The sequence below is a fragment of the Xiphophorus hellerii genome, chromosome 14, assembly GCF_003331165.1.
Source record: "Xiphophorus hellerii strain 12219 chromosome 14, Xiphophorus_hellerii-4.1, whole genome shotgun sequence".
NCBI classification, from domain to species: domain Eukaryota; kingdom Metazoa; phylum Chordata; class Actinopteri; order Cyprinodontiformes; family Poeciliidae; genus Xiphophorus; species Xiphophorus hellerii.
Window position 1 is genome coordinate 24,988,598 of NC_045685.1, and position 15,406 is coordinate 25,004,003.

A 15,406-nucleotide genomic window follows, 5' to 3' on the forward strand; every position below is an offset into this window, starting at 1 on the left:
TTAGAGAATATAAATTCTCTAATTTATGTTCAATAAATTAGAGAATTATTGAAAGGTTTATTTAACTCAGTTCGTCAGAACCACATGATCAGGCACACACGTTAAATGATGCTTAAAAGTCTTTATTTCAGATCAACTAATGAAAACATTACATTTAAGAAGAGAATATTACATCAGACTAATTCATAAAAACATTTCTACTGCAACATATAGGCTTGGAAATTATTTTACCTCAGTGTTAAGAAATTTGAGCTGACAAAAAAAAAGTCATTGTATTCTAAGTTAAGCAAATAAGTGTTTTTGAATACATCATCATCATCATCATCATCATACTTTAGAAAGGTAATTTATTGCACTACTGTATTTACTTTTGTTCTACTTTTAAACTCCTCTTCATCTATAGTTTATAATAGATTAAATTATATCTATGTTATATTTAATTCTAGCATATTATATCTAGATATGCTAGATATCTAGGTATTAGATATCTAGAATACATCATCATAGAGTAGTGCAATAATATCTAGCTAATCTATTAAGGAAGCTTAATAGATCCTTCCTTAATATATTAAGGAAGCTAATTGAATATCTGTTCCCCTTTCCATTTTCTTTCTGTAACCCAATTTCTTCTTCTTCCTGTAGTGGTGAGTTAGGACAGACGAGACAGAAAAAACACTGATCATGTCTTTTTGCTGTTCTTGCAATAATTAATAAGGAGCTGTTTGAGTGAAAATCACCGATCACTGCTTGGTAATTAATAGCAGGTAACGTTTGTACAATTAAACAAGCTCAAATGGGCAACATTAACAATGATAACATTTAAAAATATACACAAAACATAACAAGTTTACTGAAGAAACACTGCACACTATCACATTTGTCCAAAAATATATTGTAAAATGTGATATTTGTGAAGAAAACACAGAGCTTATTCTAATAGATGCCACAGTTAACGGACATCAACAGAGAAAGGAGACGAGCTGTCAGTTACCGGTTACTATGGTAACCACCCACCGCCAAGAGCAACATGACAAAACCAATATGTCACCAATAAATGACTTGTAAAAAAATAAAGTCAAAGAACAAATAAACAAATTTGGACAAACTTCACATTTACAACATTGTTGCATTAAAACCATGTTACATATACATCACATTTTTCACTGTGTGCCAAATTTATTGGCTCTCACTCTGAAAAGTGTGTTGATTTTTAGATCACTAGAGTATTCGTTACTTTATTTTGATTCCAGAACCATTCAGACGAGCCTTGTACTGTAGTTCTTGAGATACATTGGATCATTGGACCTGTCATATCATGTCAAGAAGGATGATGACCTTTGACTTCCTCATCACAGTCGAGGAAAGATTGACCTTAATGCTGCAACAGCTGTGATCAGTTTCAACCAATCTATATTCATTAACAAATGATCTCAGAAAATTTATCTTTTTTATGTTGTGACTTATTATTTTTGTTTCTTCAGTAACATTTTGCTGAATTTGACCAGATGGTGGCGCTCTGAGATTATAAATCCCTAGTTCTGCTTGAACTACGTCTATGAACATTTTGATTTCCTTTAAAAAGATCTGAATGTATAAACTTAATTAAATGTTTGCCACCTTAAAATCTCAGACTTTTCTAGCCTAAAACTAACCTTCACTGCTGCAGAATCTGTCTAAAATCTGCTTAGTAAAGTGGATTTTTATTTGTTCAGGAAGTGATTCTGTGGTTTAATCTGACAGTTTTAGTCACAACAAGGCGGATCATTCCTGAGGCGGAAGGTGTGGCTTCGGCTCAGTCAAAGTAAGGATCAGTCTAAAGATTTCTCTTTTGAAGATCAGCACCGAGGGACGGAGCAGTTCGTTTTGATTCTGTGATTAAGAGGAAACTCCTGAAAAGTAACGAACTAAACTAACTAAGCGTTGAAGGTGAGCAGAGTCACGCAAGAAAATTTGGAAATTTTTCTCTGCGTAATTTTACGTGAGTTGTTGCGCAGCTGTCTTTGCGCCGAATCGACCTTTATGTAAACAATCTGCAAGAAAATCTTCATGTCTGTGAAAAGGTTAAAATTTTCTCTCCTGGATTTGTCTGTTTTAATGTTCGTCATAACTGATGATAAAATGTTTATGATGTTTTTAACTCGCTGCTTGTTTAATGTTGTTTTATTTGTATTTTTGGTAATTAAATTTTTTAAAGGAGTAATTATTTTCATTTTGGTTACGTGTTTTTAAAAAAAATGTTATTTAATGTGCAGCTCATAATATATTCATCATTTCTAGACCTGATCCGAGTGAAAACATAAAAGTGAAACTGAACTCAACATTTAGTCGTTTTAATGACAGATGAAATGGAAGCAGGTTTTAAAACACGATTTAAAGTGAATAAAATTAACATCTAATTTCTTGTTTACAGGTAAATAAAAAATGTGGAGAATTGTCCCGTTGTTATCGGTGCTGATCGGGGCTCTGTGTCCTGCTGCACAGGGTGAGGAACTGATTTCTTCTGATTTGCTTTTAAAAATAATTTTTTTAGTTAATTATGGTTTTAGCAGATCCTTAACCAAACTTAAGCATAAATAATTATTATTACAGGGACTATTCCAGCGAAACATGGGACTTTTCCCATGTTTCTACATGGGAAAGTGCATGTAGAAACGGTAGAGTCTGTAATGTGTCCTTTAAAAGACATGCCATCATCCTCCTACCACTTCCTGTCGTTACTTGTAAGTTAGTTTTGTCTTATTTCAAGACAAATAAGACAAATATTAAAATATTTGCACTAGAAAATAGATAAAAACTACTTGGTAAAAGTTTGTGTTTTTGCAGCATGGCCTCTCAATCGTAAGGGAGTCAATACAGTACCAATTTTATTGGAGTGCCTTGATGACATAAAAACTTGGATGGCTCTGAATTTTTTGAATTTTAATGAAAGAAAGACGGAAGTTATTATTTTTGACCCTGGTACTACCTGCAAGTCCACTCCTGTGGATTTGGGTCCGCTATCACATTACGTAAAGCCATTTGTTACAAATTTGGGCTTTGTAATGGACGCAAATTTTAAGTTGGATAAACAAATCAGTGCCGTCGTGAAAACGAGCTTTTTCCATTTGAGGCGGCTTGCTAAGATTAGGAATATTGTACCAGTGGATCATTTTGAAATATTAATCCATGCTTTTATCACAACACGACTGGATTACTGTAACTCCTTATATGTGGGTGTCAGCCAGTCTTCTTTGTCCCGTCTTCAGCTGGTCCAGAATGCGGCTGCACGGCTCTTAACTGGATCGCGGAAGAGAGAACATGTTACCCCGATTTTATATTCTCTGCACTGGCTGCCGGTACATTTCAGAGTGCATTTTAAGATTCTTTTATTTGTATTTAAATCTTTAAATGGCCTTGCTCCCTCCTATCTCTCTGAGCTGCTACATATACACTGTCCTCCTCGAGCTCTTAGATCAGCGAGCCAAATGAACCTGGAGGTGCCGAGGACTTCCAGGAGGCAGAGAGGAGACAGGGCGTTTGCTGTTGCAGCTCCCAAACTTTGGAATTCTTTACCTATGTTGGTAAAACAGGCCCCCTCTTTAGCAATTTTTAAATCTGCTCTTAAGACTTACCTTTTTCTGTTGGCCTTTGATTCAGTTTGAGATGCTGCTTTTCTGTATTTATCTGGGTATGTTTATGTATTATATAGAGTGTTTTACGTCACTGCATTGTTGGTTTTTATGTGTTTTAATTTTGATTTTTATTTGTTTAATCTTGTGATTGTACAGCACTTTGGTCAGTGGTACTGTTTTAAAGTGCTATATAAATAAACTTGCCTTGCCTTGCCTTGCCATGGCGATTGGTGTGTAGTGATTTTAATTATGGAAATCTGAGTCAACACTGTAAATACTGTAAAAATGTGAACAAAGCTGTCAAATGTGTTTTGGAGGTTTTACAATTAAGCATTACGTATGTGAAAGTTTGATGTTAGGACACGGCATGTGTGGAAAAGTTAGAGACTTATGAAGCCAGAGAGCTTGGTGGTCACTTTGGGTTTGTTGTTTAGGTTTTAAGTCACTTTCTTCCCATCTTTAAAGAGAGTTTTTCAAATATATTGATGAGAGCTGACTTTATCTCTTCATTCTGACTCCTGCAGGAAGACCTCCGCTCGATGTGAACGACACTCAGCAACAATACCAGGCAGACGAACACTCGAACATCACACTGACGGTTTTGTGTCCAGTTAATTCTTCCTCTGACTGGCTGAACATTGATCTGATGACCGTCAGGCCACTGAGGAGTATTTATCAGTATGACAGCAGATTTCAGCCTGACCCGCACACAGATGATCAGTTCAAAGGTCGACTCCAGTGCGACCCCCAGCTCAGGAACGGGAGGGTTGAGTGTCTCCTGTCTGACCTGAGGCAGAGCGACGCAGGACGGTATCAGTGGATTGTTGCCACTAAAGGAAGAAGTAACCTCACAAAACTGGAGCTTGTAGTCAGAGGTAAGCTTAAAAAAACTGACACATGCAAATCAAAGTGTGACCAATATAAACCAGTATTATAATCACCTGCAAACAAAAGATACATTTAAAAATCTTTAATCTGGTTTTAATTCTGCTTTTTGGAAACAAACTCATGCATGTAACAGATAATGTCACAATATACAGGTGAAACCTGAATTAATGAACAAATACTCCACTTTTGTTTGGCAGAGAAAAAAAACTATCAGCTGTCTGCAAAAAATGAATTAAACAAAACTGATCAAAGCAGCTCCTTCAGACTAGCCAGCAGCTGTTAGCAAACACCCAGTGGAATTGCGTATCTGCTGAGCTCGCTGATAAAAATGTCGTTAAAGGGTTAATCTAACTTTCATAAATGAGTTTTTTACATATTTGTTGGAACTGCCACCATGTTGTGACAGTACGGTATGAGATGGAAGACACTGGGAACACTGCCTCCTCCCAGTGCTCTCAGTGCCAACTAGAAACATCCCATCAGAGCCAGGAGGCGAGTCTTACTGCTGTCAATGACCTGGGTGGTGCTGTTCATTCCGGCTTGCTCGCTGCTACGATGCAGCTAGCATAGACTGTTGTGAATGCTAAGGCTAGTTAGCATAGCCACCAATGACGAGAGATGAATGGTTTTCCTGTAGCAAAGAGTTGTTCCTCCGCCATTAGAACATTTAGCAGTGTGTACATGAGATTGACTGACATACTTTATAGAGGATCCATGTTGTGATGACGAAGGCGAAGTGTCTGAAAGAGCAGGAGCTTCTTAAAGAGACAGAGGCCCAATTTCAAGCCACTGAATTGCAAAGTTAAATTTCTTTTAAGTCATGCTTTATTTTCTGTCCTTTGTGGACTTTGAGATAAGCTTGTTTAGGTTAAGGTTGGATTTTCTATTTAAATGCCTCCATCTTGCTTTCCAATGCCTGAGCATCAGGAGGCTTCACAGCACCCAACCCCTACAGCTCTTTGACTTATTTTATAGTTTGAGCAAGACTATAAAATAAGTTGTGCCTTTGGGTCTTTACTGGTGTTAATCTTAATGTTCAAACATTGATCCCTTCAGCATTTATTTCTTTGTCTTGCTGCAGTCAGTCGATGGTTTTTACTGACCTGCTGTAAAATAGTTCCTCTTGCCACACCCAGGTATGTGAGTTTTTGTTTCTCAGTCACCTGATGGCTGGTTGCCCTCGGCAACATATTGTTCACAGAAGCATGCTCTTACGCTCAGGAGGTTAACTTAGTTCAAAGCCACAGCTGCCATTGAAAGCAGAATTAATTCACTAATTTAGATCAAATCAGTCTAATATTGGAGTTCTTGCTGGATTTGTTTATTGCAAACACCTGAACGATTTTACATTTTGTCAACAAATCTAATTTTCTGCAGGGTTGAGCCATTTTTTTGGAGTTGCTGAAGGTCAATATGGTTTCAGCACCTTTTTGTTCTTAAGTCTCCTGGTAAAAACAATCTGTGTGTTTGGTAAAAACTGCAATGATGAATTCATTCTTGTTTCATCTTTTTGCAGCTGTCATGTCTCAAACTCAGGAAGAACCTTCAAAGCCAACAGAACGGGAAAGGATTGGGTTGTATATGGCCTTTGGTTTACTTGCAGTGGTAATAGTTTGCCTTTTCTTGGGCAACATCATTACATTTTGCAACTTTACCCGGTTGATCAGTTGTCTGAGAGACAACTTATCTCAGAAAAACTAAGTATTCAAGCAGTGAGCTCGCAGGTTTCGCACACAGCAGCCAGCGTAGCTTCACGGCACCTAACCACTTCAGCTGTGCAACTACCTCATTCAATGTTCAAACAGCTGTAGTGGTGGTTACTGTTTGATATGTTTATGGTTTACGAACCATGTTTCTCTCTATGGTTTTAATGAAAACCATTTTTCTTCCCATTTTCATGGGGTTTCAAGCACTCAGTGTCCATAGTCTGACTGATTCTCAGCAGCTAAAAATGGTATAAAGCCAACGGCTTAGTAGAAAAATAAGCTCAATCTCTGGCTTCTTATAGCATTACAGAGAATGCATTATTTATTCCACGGAATAAAAAATGCAACCTGCACAAGTATTCATGTGATGTTCAAGCACAGTATTTTATGTAGCTACGGTTCTACTGATACCCACAAAGCGTTGGGAAGAAGTACTTTCAAAGTGTTTTACACACTCAACCAAGAAAACAGTATTGTAACCTACAAATTGTAGTAATTTTGCACTTTATTCTTGGGAAAAAAACACTTTGTTCAATTTATTGTGCCTAAGAAGTGTCGGAAATTCACATTTACGTGATCACTCAACAGCGACATTTCAAGTGGATGCAAAAGAAAGAAAAAAAGTCAGACCTACAAGTGATGCATAAATGCACATTGCTGGTCAAAACGAGATGCAGTCATGGTAAAAAGAAAGTACACCCACTTTCAGTTTTAGGGCTTGATGTGTGAGAACATGATCAAAACATATATCTGATCTCATTTAAATCTAACTGCTACTGTGCACAAACACAACAGGGTTCATATGTCAATATTTAGTAAACAAACATGTTGCAAACATGGAAAAATATCAGCAGTGATCTCAGAAAAGAGAACAATGCTGTTCTGCAATCTAGACAAAAAGGTCACTTCCAGGCAGTTTAAATCCTATTGTTCCACAGTTAGAAACAAATATTCACAAAATGACCCACAAATGTCAAAATCAAGACCCAAATAGAAACTTCAAGATAACAGGTGTGTGCTTAAATATTATTTTATCAATCAAATCAAAGTAGTTTTTATATGCATAGCGTCAAATTACATCAATGTCAAAAGATTTTCAATATCATTGAACTTTAAGGAATACCCTTCGAATGAAGAGGCAGCTTTTTATTTACATGTTAATGGGTAGTTTTACCAATACGTTCTGCCACAGCAGGCTGTTTGAGGATAATCATGATCTTGACCTCGACATCAGTGATTTAACCCAAAGGTTAAGATCTCAACATGCTTCACCCAAAGTGCCAAAATCGGTTCTCATTGACGTAGATGCATGACAAAAATGGTATCATTTTGTTCGCAAGGAGCCATCCGCTTGCCGAACTCGACACCAGGCCTCTGTTGAACTATTTGGACAGATCTCTGTGCAAAGTGTTGTGTGATTGTTAAGAAATCTGTTGCTGTGCTTTATGTGGAAATTCGCTCAGACAGCAATATTGATATTTCTCTTCAACTAGTTCGCTTCCACTGTCTGATTTTTGTGTTTGCAAGCGACATGGCTACTTTTGAGGAATATTTATCTGTTGCGATGAGGAATTATGTGCATTTTTACAATTCTTCAATAAAATGTATCGTCATTCACGGAGGAGGCTGTCTGCAGAAAGTGTGGCTCTTTCTGTGACCGTTTTGTAAAAGCTGAAGAGAGTCTGCGCCGTTGTAGGGAAGGTGTGCGCGAATACAAACGTGTCGAAACCACGTGACTGCGCTTCGACTGTTTGGCTTTGGGTGAAACATGTCGGCGCCCTTAGAGAAACGGCAAAATACCCAAGAGCTTCATCTCAGACGCTACAGACCTCAATAAGCATGTTAAATGTCAAAGTTCATGACAGGACAAGAACACTAAGCAAGTGTTAATTGAGCCACAAGTTGAGATGTTTTACTAAAGTATACAAGACTAGTTTAGCAAAAGCGCAAAAAAGAAAAAAATTGTGGTCTTAAAGACCTCACAGACAAAGTCATGGTAGTTTAGGCTGGTAATTTAACTCCATGAAGATGTCAGACATGAAAGGTGTCTGACATCTTCATCATCCTCAATGGAAAGAAGTGACACAGGAAAGAGGAATAAACTGATATCTCTCCCCAAACGTACAGTTCTTTTTACTATGACTGCAGGCCAGATGGGCCAACCAACTTTTATTCTGAAGTTTTTCAACTTTGGAAAAAGAAAAAAAAGCAAGGCACTAAGAGCAGGTTGCTCCGATTGTGTGAAATGACTGGTAAATCCCTGTAGTGGTATTCTCCACTATCAAGTTCAGAGACCTCCAAAGCACTTTGCACTACATTCAGTCCTCCAGTCATTCACTCAGACACAGATACAACAGGTGAGTGAGGCTGCAGCATAAAGCGCTTTGATTGGTCGGTACGACCAATCAAAGCTCTTCATGAGTTCATTCACCTTTCTGAATGTTTCATGGGTTCTTCTCAGATTTACTCAGGTCTGATGTTTCTGAGCTTTTCTCTAGTTTCTTTTTATTTTAGGGTTTTAAAGAATCAAATGTTGGTTGAAGGTTTTGGGTAAAAAATGTGTCATCGTTATTTTATATCCGTCTGTTTTTCGTTTATGACGATTTTAATCCAACTAAATGTTACTTTGATTGATTTTTTTTCTTTGTTTGCTGTTTTACTTTGTTAAACTTTCTTCCTTTTAATTTTTTGTTTCAGTCTGAATCTGTTGTGTTGCAAGAAATCGATGTAAATATTTGATTTGTGCTGCAAAAATAAAACTCCTTGAGGAAATTAAGTTGTTAAGTTTTTATTGGAAGAAGTTATTATTAAAATTTTAACACATTTTTAAAAGGATGAAACATTTCAATGCAGCTCATCTGCACTCCCTGTGAATTTAACCTAAAATAACACAAAATCCTGATCTGTTCATTTCTAATAGTTTGGTCTCCAGTTCATCCCAAAGTTCATATTTTTTAAAATGCAAACAGAAAAATGAGTTTGCATTTTGTTTTTAAGTTTTTTGACTTTTGAAACATGGAAAAAAAGCAAAAAATCTCTTTTTTCTACTTCTTTTTCTTTTTTGTGCAGAAAATCTAAATAATTTCATGCTATTTTCAGAGATGGATAGTTTAAGGACATTTAGTTTCGACATATTAGGTCAAATATTTTATGATTTTTAATAAAATAACTCAGACTCACATTAAATTGCAATGATCTACACTTATGTGTGCATCATTTAATAACTTTTTATGCATTTTTTTTGCTTTTATACAGAAAAAAATGTGCATTTAAGACTATTTTTGATTTCGAAGCGTTAAAATACTTTTTGCTTTAGACGAACCGAATGTTCTCATCAGAAAGTCAAAATGAAAATAACTTCCTGATAGCGTGTGAAACATCAACATTTCTGTTCCTCGTTCGGAGGTGAATCTGGTCCAGCAGGTTTTTATTCAGAGTTTAATTTTCTGCTGTTAGCTGCATGCCGCTGGGCTGCAGCCAAGAACATCAGAGGAGTGGCCATCGACTCCAAAGGTGGAAACACGAAACATAACAAAAGATCATCTTCTGGGTTAAAGTTTCTCCTGAAATGAAACTTGATTTGAGACGACTTTCTTTCTAGTTATGTTAAAAATTCTTAACCTTCCTGAAAGCAACCTGATCCACCTGATCCATTAACTGCATACTTTCCCTTTTTCTTTATGCTTTGCTTCCTGTCCAGCTACTAAAGAATAAAGGCCACAATTTATATACTTTATCACACCAAGAAAATCTTGTTATTGTGACCCTGAAATGTATCAAACCACAAAGGAACGTAGAGAAATCAGAGATTTTTCTCATTGAAAAGTGTTTTAATCCTGTTTTAACTCACTTGTTCTGTTTGTTCCTCTGTAACCGGATCGGCTTAAAGCAGCAGCAGTTTTAAATCTGACCTCAGATCAGATGTTTTTTTTAAAGGAGGGACCAGCAGTGAAGCGGTCCGACTGGTTCTGCAGTTCTTCCCTTTGTCTCTCTGACAGCAGCCAGCAGGAATGAACCATCAGGGTTTATTTTTATCACACCAACGTTTATCAAAAATTTATGGATTTTTCATCCATAAATATTTAAACTGACATGTTTATTAATAGTTTAGAGCTGGTGATGAGAGACACCAGTTCTGAGGTGGAACTGGACCAGAATGAAGCTGAACTGGTCCAACTGGACCATCAGTTCTTCTTCCTGCATTATGACCTGAAGCAGCTCGTCATGTGATTGGATGAGAACAGAACGCGGCAGATTCTCATTCGTTCCCACAGCCACCAGTGATCAGACCAGTCTGCTCCCAGTAAAACTCCTCCTCTTCTCTGCTCTGATTTGTCTTCATTCACAAATCTGGTTTGCTGGTTTGTTTTTATTAATCTGTCTGTTATGTATTTATCTGGAACAGGATTAGGTTCACTGGGGAAAAAATCTGATTTTAATAGATTAAAATTCTGAGATTAAAGTCAAAATTATTTTTTTTTTTTAGTCTCCTTAATCCTCTTCTGGTATATTTATGTACAAAGTGCAGCTTTATTATGAAGTTTATTAGTTTAAATGTCCACTAGAGGGCAGTAAAACACCATGACTGTATAAACAAGGGGCGACCAAAGAAAGAGAAATCTCTACTTGTCCATCACAGATGGTTGATGCAGAACTAGACTTGCCTTCCTTTTACAACAGAAAATGTGCAAAATAAATGAAAAAATAAAATAAAACCAACGTAACTGTGAATAAATATCTGCTGAGAGCGATCGAGTTATTTTATAAAACATATTGTGATCATTAGCGCCCTCTGCTGGCGAGGATCAAACACCGTTAGCAAATTCTTTCGCACTTTAAACGTCATTTCCCTCCAAGCTGCTTTAATACTCTTCAGTTTTTATAGTTAAAATATAATCTAAACCTCCACAAAAGGCCAAACTCTCTTTAAAAATAGTTTTCTTCAATTGTTTCCCAGATTTCTGGACTTTTCTGAAAATCTTAACGACTTTGGCTGATTTTCTTCCCCATTTTTATTATCCAGGCTTAATTTCACCTATAATTTAAACCACGTGGTAGAAGAAGCTGCTGAACGCGACGATTATCATTAATAATCGAACTTCTTTATAAATATCCTCAATCAGAGGATAATTTTCTAAAAACCAATAAACAATTAGCTGAAAAGTTGACATTCAAAAACAGTCAGAGAAATCTCTGGTTCTGTGTTGAGATTTTTAAAGACATTTCTTTAAGATATCGATCATCTCCTGATAATATACTAATATCCAGTGTTGTATAGTAACGAAGTAAAAATACTTCACTACTTTACTTAAGTATATTTTGGAGTACTTCATACTTTCCTCGAGTATGAAAATTTTTGATAACTTTCACTTTTACTTCACTATATGTCCGAACTTAATTGCGTACTTTTACTCCGATACATTTTCAATGTGTGGTTTAGTTACTCGTTACAAAAAAGGAGAGAGAAACAAAGTGTTTTGACCCCACCTACTGATTAGCAAGTAGCAAGCAGGCTACCGAACAAAGTCGGTAGCCTTACTTGCCTGGGCTTGTTCATCACCACCAATAGGATACACCTGCTTCGCTTCTCCCATTAAACACAAAGCAAGTCTCGCAATCAGCAGCAGCCACATGGAGGAGGAGACGGAGACCACAACGACTGCAACTACGTCAGACACGGCTCCAGGGGAACCACCAGCTGGTGATGAGAGCCCATGGCCTTATTTAAACACAATGCACTCTTTCGTGGGTGTTAAAGATTTTGTTGTAGCGCATGCAGTTTATGTTATTCCTGCCCGAAGATGTGGAAATTCTATCTTACAAAAACTCCCCGTCCAACTTGAAGAAACACATCGAGGTAACGTCTTATGAAATGGTTATAATCCTCCTGTTTCAGTAACTATAGCTTGGTCACTAGACACTACTGTATTGTGAAACATTGACCATAAATGAACTTTGTTTGGCATTGTTTCAGTTCCATACGTGGTGTATTTAGCTGAGGCCTAATGTTGACTGTAGCAGGCTACCTAGACTCCTCTGTTCAAGGGGGACAGAAGCCATAGCGATAGCAATTTAGACTAAATTTAACGAATATAGGAAAGGCATGCAAGTTCAAAACCAGGTTTACAGATGCCAATAAGCTGCATTTCCCTCCCAATTCTTTTTTTCTTTTGCATAATGACCAGTTGTGTGCACCACCTACTGACTGTAGCATTGACTGATTCACTGATTTGTGAAGTAGAGTAATCGTAACAGATCTTTTTCTTCATGTTGGCCGCATTTTCTATACTATTTATTTTTCTCATTTTCAGCACTGACCTTACTTGAAGGGAAAACTTAAGGCTTACAAAAACTTTGTATTTTCTGTCCTGGAGGGTTTACTAAGAAGCTGGTTCAGTTGTAAAGCAGGTTAAGTTAACCTTGTGCTATAGGTAAAGCACCTAATTTTCTTAACTAAATGATGCCTGCAGGTATATCTATTAGCAGGTTTAATTTTGCCTGCACTTGGTTGTGTACATTATTTTAAGTGTATTTGACAAGTTTACCAAAATATAAAAAATGTCATTCAAACTGCATTTGCTTTGTTTTACTTTTTACTTGTACTTTTCATTACATTACTTGAGTACATCCATTTTTACAGTAATTTCCATACTTAAGTACAAGAAGTTTCAGATACTTTAAGACTTTTACTCAAGTAACATTTCAGTCAGTGACTTGGACTTTTACCAAAGTCATATTTTGGAGAGGTACTTATACTTTTACTTGACTCTGAGATTATACAACACTGCTAATATTACTAATAATGAGATAAAACTGAAACGTCGTCAGAAAGTTTTAAGCTGCTCAGAAAAAAAAGCGTCAGAAATTAGATCAGGTAAGTTTTTTCATTTAATCTGTTCAACAAATTAAATCTAGTTTTGTTTATTCGGTCACTATTTTCTGTCCATTGCATAAAAATCCAGTCTGTCTTTAAAGCTACAAACTGTAAAAACCGTAGAAACTGTTGATTCATCCGCTTTTGTTATTATTTTTGCTGAACTAGCAGATAATTTCACAACTTCTGCTGCTGAAACAGAAATTACTCCACTTCCAGTTTCTGTCACCCACAGATCCACGGCAGGAGACGCGGAGCGGCCCGGTGCGTCCATTTCCACGCTGCGCATTTTACGCACAGAGCGCGATGCTGCAAAGCTGCTGCTGCGTATTTAAAACCTGCTCTGCGCCTGTATGTCTGCAAAACACCGCAGTCACTGCGGCGCAGGTTTATCCGTGAGGTTTTCCTCTCGTGTTCAGGAAACTTCGCCTGCTGAGACGGAATCGTCGGTTTGGATGAAATATTACGAGGCAGAAATGATCAGATATTTTCTTTTACGCGTTTATAAAACTTAAAGCATCAAATATTCCTGACTCAATCCAGTTTGGCTCATGATTTAAAACATTCAAACCGATCAAAACGGGACTGAATGAATATTTTAAAAACAATTTAAGACTTTCTTGTGTTACTTTTCGTTTTCTAGAATAAGTTCAGGTTCGCTCAGTTCTGTTAAACATTTCTGTACATTTAGAAACATTTTCATCGTTCAAACACAATTCCCTGTTTTAAAGAAACTATATTTAGTTTATAATCATTTAACTTCATCAGCACATCAGTCTAATAAATCTCCGGACACAAAGACGTTTCAGTTGCACAGATTCTCATTCTCATTCAAACAGGACAATATTTCATTATTTAATACATTTGAGCCAAAGAGCCGCTTCTGTTAGTCTAGAACCGCCTCTGCAGGTCTGAGGCTTTTTGTTAGCATGTTTTCTAGCATCCTTAGCTTGATATGAAGCCTGATCCAAACTGGCAACCCACGTTAATAAAATGGAGACATAATATTGACCACAAAACACTGAATTTATAAAAGATATCAACATTTTTCCTACACAAACGTTTTTAATGTTGAAAAAAATAAACGGTTTCTCTTCACAATATTTATTTATTTATTACTTTATATATTTGTATGATTTGTTCTTTAATTTGCCATCTATATTATTTTTCGGTCTCAGGAAATGACTGAGGGATGAAGTTCTGGTTCTTTAGGTTCTGACGGGTCTGCGGTTCCTCTCCTGATCCATTCTGTCTGGTATCAAACCCACTGAATATCGCCACGCATTTATTTTAATGCTCCTATTAAACGTCACTGTGGTTGTTCAGCCTGTTTCTTCCCGCCAGAGGTTTTATTTCTAAGGACGGTGTTTTATCGGGTGGACGTTTTGCGGGTTGATAGCAACTCACTGCGGCTGCGTAGCGTCCGCCTCTAGGTAACCATGACAACAGCGTCTTTCTCGTGCCCCGGAGTTTTATCTGCCGCTCCATCTTCAGCTCCCTGTGGTCGAGGCTTTACTACAAAGTTAAAAGGAAAAAAAAAAAAAACGCGCCTCAGCGCTTCTGAAAGGGAAGCTGCCTGTGTCGGAGGGGAGGGGGGCTAACCACTGCTGTTCCTCTGCTGCTGATCATTTCATACACAAATAGCTGTACTAGAAAAAAAAAAATCCCACATTGTTTTTGCCCCCCGCCCCCTAAGCGTTGCATGTTGGTTTCAGGTGCAGAGGGATTTTCAGAGAAGGATTTTAACCTGTGACTCAAAAACGTTTTCAGACTGAATCTGCAGCTCGTGGCTTAGTCACTCGTGTAAACTGGGTCACTTCTGTAACCTCATGTAACCTCAGAGAGGTCAGCATGGAGGACGGTTCATTGTCCCCAACAGTTTCTGCTTCATCTGCTTCAATGAAACGGAGAGAAGCCAGAAATCAAACCAGAGGAGCTGATAAAACCAGGCTGTGGTTTTTCTTTGCAAACATAAAAACATGCTGAGACACACCCAAGAGTAAAAACCGTAAAGTTTCATAAATCATCCAGAACAATTTCATTTATTACCTCTTTCTACCCACTGTGAGGTTTGTCAGATTGTTTCTCTTGCAAACAGCAAAGGAAGTTTTTCATTGTGCAAGGAAAAGTGTTTCTACTCCATGTAATAAATAAATGTTGGAGTTGGTGCCTATCTCCACCTTACACTGAAAAAACACAACAATGTGGTTTCTAGTGCAAATATCTTAGCATGATTGAAATAAGACAAAATGAACTAAAATAACTTTCCAGCAAGATGTAGCAGCTTATTTTAAGAAATAATTCCTTAATGTTGATGAAAAAAATCC

General features: G+C 37.1%; 1 long non-coding RNA gene across 2 annotated transcripts; it reads left to right on the plus strand.

Moving 5' to 3' along the window:
* The first annotated feature begins 509 nt into the window (after nucleotides 1–509).
* Nucleotides 510–15,193, plus strand: LOC116733154 (uncharacterized). 2 transcript variants are annotated; one of them, XR_004341949.1, is made up of 6 exons: nucleotides 511–1,926; nucleotides 2,411–2,482; nucleotides 4,136–4,486; nucleotides 6,016–7,106; nucleotides 7,828–8,384; nucleotides 15,183–15,193. It is a non-coding gene; the product is annotated as an uncharacterized LOC116733154 (long non-coding RNA). The 2 variants fall into 2 exon arrangements; XR_004341948.1 differs by lacking the exon at nucleotides 15,183–15,193 and having other exon boundaries at nucleotides 510–1,926; nucleotides 7,828–8,977.
* The last annotated feature ends 213 nt before the right edge of the window (nucleotides 15,194–15,406 follow it).